We start from the raw sequence: 8,094 nt of genomic DNA, 5'->3' as shown, positions 1-8,094 counted from the left end.
TCGAACTCACGATCCATGAGATCATGACTTGAGCTGAAGTTGGAGGCTTAACTGACTGAGCCATCCAGGCACCCCTCTGATGTTTTTTAAACATAAATGTTTACTTATGTAATAAAACTGATTTTAGAACCAGCTTAAGAGCCCCCCTTTCCTGGTCATCCATTCCTTAATCACCCTCCCCAAGTCCGCCTGCTTTTGACACTTCTCTATATGCCCAGAGTACCCCATGCTTCCCTGTATCATTCCAGATTCTATTTTTCTCTTTACCTCCGTCACCTCCATTAGACTGAGCTCCTAGAAAGTGTGCCCCCTGCCCTAAACACATGGGGTTTACCTCCCTTTTCATTATGAATATATTTCATTATGAATATATCCTTTTCATTTTGATGATGATTAATACCATATACTTGCCACTCAGGTTTAACATCTGTTAGCATTTTTACGTATTTGTTTTAAATATGGGTTTTTTGCTGAGTTATCCAAGGTAAATTACAAATATCATACTTTGATGTTAAATATCTCTGCAGCTTTTTATTTTTTATTTTTTTTACGTTTATTTATTTTTGAGACAGAGAGAGACAGAGCATGAACGGGGGAGGGTCAGAGAGAGAGGGAGACACAGAATCTGAAACAGGCTCCAGGCTCTGAGCTGTCAGCACAGGGCCCGACGCAGGGCTGGAACTCACGGACCGCAAGATCATGACCTGAGCCGAAGTCGGACGCTTAACTGACTGAGCCACCCAGGCGCCCCTCTGCAGCTCTTTAAAAAACATTTTTGGGGCACCTGGGTGGCTCAGTTGGTTGAGTGTCCGACTTTGGCTCAGGTCATGATCTCATGGTTCATGAGCCCTGCGTCAGGCTCTGTGCTGACAGCTCAGAGCCTGGAGCCTGGAGCCTGCTTTAGATTCTGTTTCCTCCCTATGTGCTCCCCTCCCCACCGCTCACACTCTGTCTCTTTCAAAATTAAACATAAAAAATTTTTTTAAAAAGACAGTTTGGGGCGCCTGGGTGGCTCAGTCAGTTGAGCATCCCAACTCTTTTTTTTTAATTTACTTATAATTTACATCCAAGTCAGTTAGCATATAGTGCAATAATGATTCCAGGAGTAGAATCCAGTGATTCATCCCCTACATATAACACCAAGTGTTCATCCCAGTGAGTGTTCTCCTTAATACCCCTTGCCCATTTACCCATTTAGTCCATTCCCCCAGCCATGACCCCTCCAGCAACCCTCAGTTTTTTCTTTATGTTTAAGAGTCTCTTGAGTTTTGTCCCCCTCCCTGTTTTTGCTTCCCTTCCCTTATGTTCATCTGTTTTGTATCTTAAATTCCACATATGAGTGAAGTCATATGGTATTTGTGTTTCTCTGACTAATTTCGCTTAGCATAATACCCTCTAGTTCCATCCATGTTGTTGCAAATGGCAAGATTTCATTCTTTTTGATTGCCAAGTAATACTCCAGTCTGTGTGTGTGTGTGTGTGTGTGTGTGTGTGTGTGTACACACAGACACACACATCTTCTTTATCCATTCATCTGTCGATGGACATTTGGGTTCTTTCCATATTTTGGCTATTGTTGATAGTGCTGCTATAAACATGGGGGTGCATGCACCCCTTTGAAACAGCTGCCTGGATCCCTTGGATAAATACCTAGTAGTGCAATTGCTGGGTCATTGGGTAGTTCTAGTTTTAATTTTTTTGAGAAACCTCCATACTGTTTTCCAGAGTGGCTGCACCAGTTTGCATTCCCACCAGCAATGCAACAGCATCCCTCTTTCTCCGCATCCTTGCCAACATCTGTCGTTGCCTGAGTTGTTAATGTTAGCCATCCTGACAGGTGTGAGGTGGTATCTCATTGTGGTTTTGATTTGTATTTGGCTATTCAGGGTCTTTTCTGGTTCCATACAAATTTTAGGATTGTTTGTTCTAGCTCTATGCTGGTGTTATTTTGATAGGGATTGCATTGAATATGTGGATTGCTTTGGGTAGTATCGATATTTTAACGATATTTGTTCTTCCAATCCAGGAGCATGGAATCTTTTTCCTTTTTTGTGTATCTTCTTCAGTTTCTTTCATGAGCTTTTTATAGTTTTCAGTGTATAGATTTTTCACCTCTTTGGTTAGGTTTATTCCTACGTATTTTACGGTTTTTGATGCAATTGTAAATGGGATCAATTCCTTGATTTCTCTTTTTACTGCTTCATTATAGGTTTATAGAAATGCAACCGATTTCTGTGCATTGATATTATATCCTGCAACTTTGCTGAATTCATGGATCAGTTCTAGCAGTTTTTTGGTAGAATCTTTTGGGTTTCCCATATTGATTATCATGCCATCTGTGAAGAGTGAAAGTTTGACTTCCTCCTGGCTGATTAGGATGCCTTTTATTTCTTTGTGTTGTCTGATTGCTGAGGCTAAGACTTCCAATACTATGTTGAATAACAGTGGTGAGAATGGACACCCCTGTCGTGTTCCTGGCCTTAGGAGGAAAGCTCTCAGTCTTTCCCCATTGAGAATGAAATTAACGGTGGGTCTTTCATATATGGCTTTTATGGTCTTGAGGTATGATCCTTCTATCCCTACTTTCTTGAGGGTCTTTATCAAGAAAGGATTCTGTATTTTGTCAAATGCTTTCTCTGCATCTATTGAGAGGATCATGTGGTTCTTATTCTTTCTTTTATTGATGTGGTGAATCACATTGATTTTTTTGCAGATATTGAACCAGCCCTGCATCCCAGGTATAACAATCCCACTTGTCGTGGTGAATAATTTTTTAATGTACTGTTGGATCCGGTTGGCTAGTATCTTGGTGAGAATTTTTGCATCCATGTTCATCAGGGCAATTGGTCTATAGTTTCCTTTTTGTGAGGTCTTTGTCTGGTTTTGGAATCAAGGTAATGCTGGCCTTGTAGAATGAGTTTGGAAGTTTTTCTTTCATTTCTATTCTTTGGAACAGCTTCAAAAGAATATGTGTTAACTCTTCTTTAAATGTTTAGTAGAATTCCCCTGGAAAGCCATCTGACCTTGGACTCTTGTTTTTTGGGAGATTTTTGATTACTAATTCACTTTCTTTACCGATTACGGATCTGTTCAAATTTTCTATTTCTTCCTGTTTCAGTTTTGGTAGTTTATATGTTTCTAGGAATTTGTCCATTTCTTCCAGATTGCCCATTTTATTGGCGTATAATAGCTCATAATATTCTCTTATCATTGTTTGTATTTCTGCTGTGTTGGTTGTGATCTCTCCCATTTCGTTCTTGATTTTATTTATTTGAGTCCTTTCCTTTTTCTTTTTGATCAAACTGGCTAAGGGTTTTATCAATTTTGTTAATTCTTTCAAAGAACCAGTTCCTGGTTTCATTGATCTGTTTTTTTTTTTTCTCAATAGAATTGATTTCTGCTCTAATTTTTATTATTTCCTGTCTTCTGCTAGTTTTGGGTTGTATTTGCTGTTCTTTTTCCAGGTCTTTTAGGTGTAAAGTTAGGTTGTGTGTTCAAGACTTTTTTTCCTTCTTTAGGAAGGCCTGGATTGCTATATACTTCCCTCTTATGACTGCCTTTGCTGCATCCCAGAGGTTTGGGGCTGTCGTGGTTTCATTTTCATTGGCTTCCATGTACTTTTTAATGTCCTCTTTAACTTCTTGGTTAGCCCATTCATTCTTTAGTAGGATGTTCTTTAATCTCCTTATTCGTTGTCTTTCCAGATTTTTTCTTGTGGTTGATACCAAGTTTCATTTGATTGCAAGTTTCATAGCGTTGTGGTCTGAAAATATTCACAGTATGATTTCAATCTTTTTGTACTTGTTGCGGGCTGATTTGTGTCCTAGCGTGTGATCTATTTTGGAGAATGTTCCATATGCACTCGAGAAGTTTGTGTATTCCGCTGCTTTAGTATGAAATGTTCAGAATGTATCTGTGAAGTACATCCGGTCCAGTGTGTTATTCAAAGCCATTGTGTTCTTGTTGATTTTCTGCTTAGATGATCTGTCTGTTACTCTAAGTGGGGTGTTGAAGTCCCCTACCATTATGGTATTATTATCAATGAGTTTCTTTATATTTGTGATTAATTGATTTATATATTTGGGTTCTGCCACATGGGAGGCATAAATGTTTACAATTGTTAGATCCTCTTGGTGGATAGACCCTTTATTTATGATATAATGCCCTTCTTCATCTCTTGTTACAGTCTTTATTTTACAATCTGGATTGTCTGATATAACTATGGCTACTCTGGTTTTCTTTTGGTGACCATTAGCATGATAGATGTTTCTCTATCCCCTTACTTAAAGTCTGAAGGTGTGTTTAGGTCTGAAATGAGTCTGTTGGGGCACTTGGGTGGCTCAGTCGGTTAAGTGACTTTGGTTCAGGTCATGATCTCACGGTTTGTGGGTTCGAGCCCTGCATTGGGCTCTGAGCGGACAGCTCAGAGCCTAGAGCCTGCTTCAGATTCAGTGTCTCCCTCTCTCTCTGCTCCCTCCCCCGCTCATGCTGTCACTCCGTCTCTCAAAAATAAATGTAAAAAAATTAAAAATAAATAAAATGAATCTCTTGTAGGGGCACCTAGGTGGCTCAGTTGGTAGGGCATCCAACTTCAGCTCAGGTCATGATCTTGCTTTCTGTGTATTCAAGCCCCATGTGGGGCTGTGTGCTGACAGCTCAGAGCCTGGAGCCTGCTTCAGATTCTGTGTCTCCCTCTGTCTCTGCCCCTCCCCCACTCACACTCTGTCTTTCAAAAATAACTAAACATTAAAAAAATCAGTCTCTTGTAAGCAGCATATAGATGGATCTTGTTTTCTTATTCATTCTGTTATTCTTTGTGTTTTATTGGAGTTTAGTCAATTGACATTTAGATAGAATCCTGAAAGATATGAATTCATTGCCATTATGTTGCATGTAGGGTTGGAGTTTCTGGTGGTGTTCTCTGGTCCTTTCTAGTCTTTTTTTGCTTTTGGTCTTTTTTTCTCTGTCTTTTCTCCCCTCTGAGAGTCCCCCTTAAAATTTCTTGCAGGGCTAGTTTAGTGGTCATGAACTCCTTTACTTTTTGTTTGGGAAACTTTCTCCTTTCTTCTATTTGGAATGACAGCTTTGCTGGATAAACTACTCTTGGCTACATATTTTTTCTGATTCAGCATGTTGAATATATCCTGTCACTCCTTTCTGGCCTGCCAAGCTTCTGTGGATAGGTCTACTGTTAACCTGATCTGTCTTCCCTTATAGGTTAAGGACTTTTTTTCCTTTGATGTTTTCATAACTCTATCCTTGTCTGTGTATTTTGTGCATTTGACTATGATATGTCTTATTGATGGTCGGTTTTTGTTGAATCTAATAGGAGTTCTCTGTGCTTCTTGGATTTTTTTTTTTTTTTTTTTTTAAATTTTTTTTTTTCAACGTTTTTTATTTATTTTTGGGACAGAGAGAGACAAAGCATGAACGGGGCAGGGGCAGAGAGAGAGGGAGACACAGAATCGGAAACAGGCTCCAGGCTCCGAGCCATCAGCCCAGAGCCTGACGCGGGGCTCGAACTCACGGACCGCGAGATCGTGACCTGGCTGAAGTCGGACGCTTAACCGACTGCGCCACCCAGGCGCCCCTGTGCTTCTTGGATTTTTGATGTCTGTATGTTCCCCAGGTTAGGAAAGTTTTCCACTGTGATTTGCTCACGTAAACTTTCTACCCCTTTTTCTCTCTTCATCTTCTGGGACTCTCATGATTTGGATGTTATTCCTTTTCAATAAGTCACTGAGTTTTCTAATTCTTGTGTTGTGCTTTTTTGCCTTAGTTTCCATCTCTTTTACTGTTTCATTCTCTATCATTTTGTCTTCTATATCACTGAGTCACTGCTCTGCTTCGTCCATCCTTGCTGCCATGGCATCCATTTGAGATTTGCATCTCAGTTATAGCATTGTTCGTTTTGTTCTGACTAGATTTTACTTCTTTTATCTCCACAGAAGGGGATTGTATGCTTTTTCCAATCCCAGCTAGTATTCTTATTATCATGATCCTAAATTCTAGTTTAGACATCTTGCTTATATCTGTGTCGCTTAAGTCCCTGGCTGTCATTTCTTCCTGTTCTTTCTTTTGGGGTGAATTCCTTTGTTTTGTCATTTTGGAGAAAGAAAAAGAATTAATAAAATAGAATATTAAAATTAAAAAAGTAAAACAACACGAAAAAGTCAAATAAAGGAAGCTGGATCCTAGGTGTTTTGGTCTTGTTGGAAGAAACTTGATAGAATAGAGAAAAAAGGGAAAAAAAGGAAAAGAAAAAAAGAAAATGTTTAAACCTTAAAAAGATGTATACAATAAAATAGAATAAAATGAAGTAAAACAGAATAAAAAAATTTACAAGAAATAAACAACACAGTAAAAAAATTTTAAAAATGTTAATGGAAAATAAAAATATTTTTTTTCTCTTTCTGTACCCAAGAATGCGAAAAGAATAAGAAATGAAAAAAACAGATGGACCAACAAACAGAATGAAATCCGAATGAAATTACATCCATTTCTCTAGAAGTCTAACTATGAAGCACTTTATAGTTCCTACACTAAGCAGGAGGAGAGATGTGTGGTGAGGTTGGTTGGCGCAGTTGCGCGGTGCTTGGTGTAATAGCTCCGTTCTCCACTAGGTGGCACCGCATAACTTGCTGGGGTGGATTGGTGTGGTGCAGTGTATATGCATGTGCAGGAGAGGTGAAAATGGCATCACCCAGCTCCCCGGTCTGGTATTAGAAATCTGTGCTCTCACTGACCAGAAGTCAAGCACCCTTCTTTTATCTCCGGCTTCTGTCCACTCCCCGCTTCCACACTGTCCATGTTGTCCAAGCCATCAGCCCGCCAGGCAGCACTTCCCTCCTGAGTTATATCTCAGATGGGGCTGTGTTTCCAGACCCCTCACCTCAGAGAGCCCTGCAACTTGGACCCACTCCGTCCCTCTGGGGGAGGGTCTCGCCATGCAGTGGCCAGGTGCCAGCTGCCCCCCGGGAACGTTCGTGCGATTGTGTCTGGGTGCCGGCTTGCCCCAAGGAATGTTCGTGGGATCCCGAAACAGCAGAGGTTTAGAGATTATGGCAAAACACAACACACAGCCAGTGCCAGGTTTCACCGCCCCCTGGCCTTTTTGTTCCAGTACCAGCAAACGTGGCTGTTCTCTGGGGTCCGCTGGGACCTTTGCCTGTGGGGAGGCTATAGGGCCTCTACCAAATGTCCTCCCAGCAGGGGAATTGCCTCTCCCTGTGTAGCCTGCAGACCCCTCAGACCTCGCTGCCTGCAAGGTGATTCGCCCTTCCCACCAGAGCACCACCAGGTATTGAGCTGCGGAATTTCCGACACTGCTTTCCCCTGTTTATAGAGTCCTGGTGGTGTTGACACTCTCTCCTTTCTCCATTCTCCCTTGAAAGTTCCATCACTTGTGGGTGTTCCCACTCTCTTTCTCTCCAGCTACTTGTGTGGGGAGTGTTTTTCCTGTACTCTCCCCCCTTTCTCTGTCCTCTCTCTGCAAATACAGCTCCTTACCCTCCAGGGCTTCTCTCCCCCCCAGCTCACCTCTGCGCCATGTACCTGCCGAGTTCTGTGGCTCAAGTTATACAGATTGTTGTGTTAATCCTCAGGTCAATTTTCTAGGTGTGCAAAGTGGTTTGGTGCTGATCTAGCTGCATTTCAGGGATGAGAGAAGCTGAGAACTTCCATGCTGTTCTACCATCTCGACCCTTTTCCCAGTGTCCAACTCTTGATTTCAGTTTGGGTCATGATTTCACGGTCATGAGATTGAGCTTCGCATCGGGCTCTGTGCTGAGTGTGGAGCCTGCTTGGGATTCTCTCTCTCTCCCTCTGCCCCTCTCCCCTGCTCGCATGCTCTGTCTCTACAATAATTTTTTTAAATCATTTTCTTACTTAAACACAATACCATTATCTCACCCAATAGATTAGCCGTGGGTGTTCTGGGCTGCAGGGGCACCAGAAGAACCCCTCTCGATTTGGGCTCCAGAAGAAAAGCAGCATTACAGGGCACATGTAAGATTATGACGGAAAGGTGACCCATGGCAACGGGGACATATTTCTGAGAATTAAAACCCTCTGATGTCGCCAGCACTTGGCCCT

The sequence above is a fragment of the Neofelis nebulosa genome, chromosome X, assembly GCF_028018385.1.
Source record: "Neofelis nebulosa isolate mNeoNeb1 chromosome X, mNeoNeb1.pri, whole genome shotgun sequence".
Lineage (NCBI taxonomy): Eukaryota > Metazoa > Chordata > Mammalia > Carnivora > Felidae > Neofelis > Neofelis nebulosa.
The sequence above is the reverse complement of the archived record's forward strand: the minus strand, read 5'-3'. Positions refer to the sequence as shown.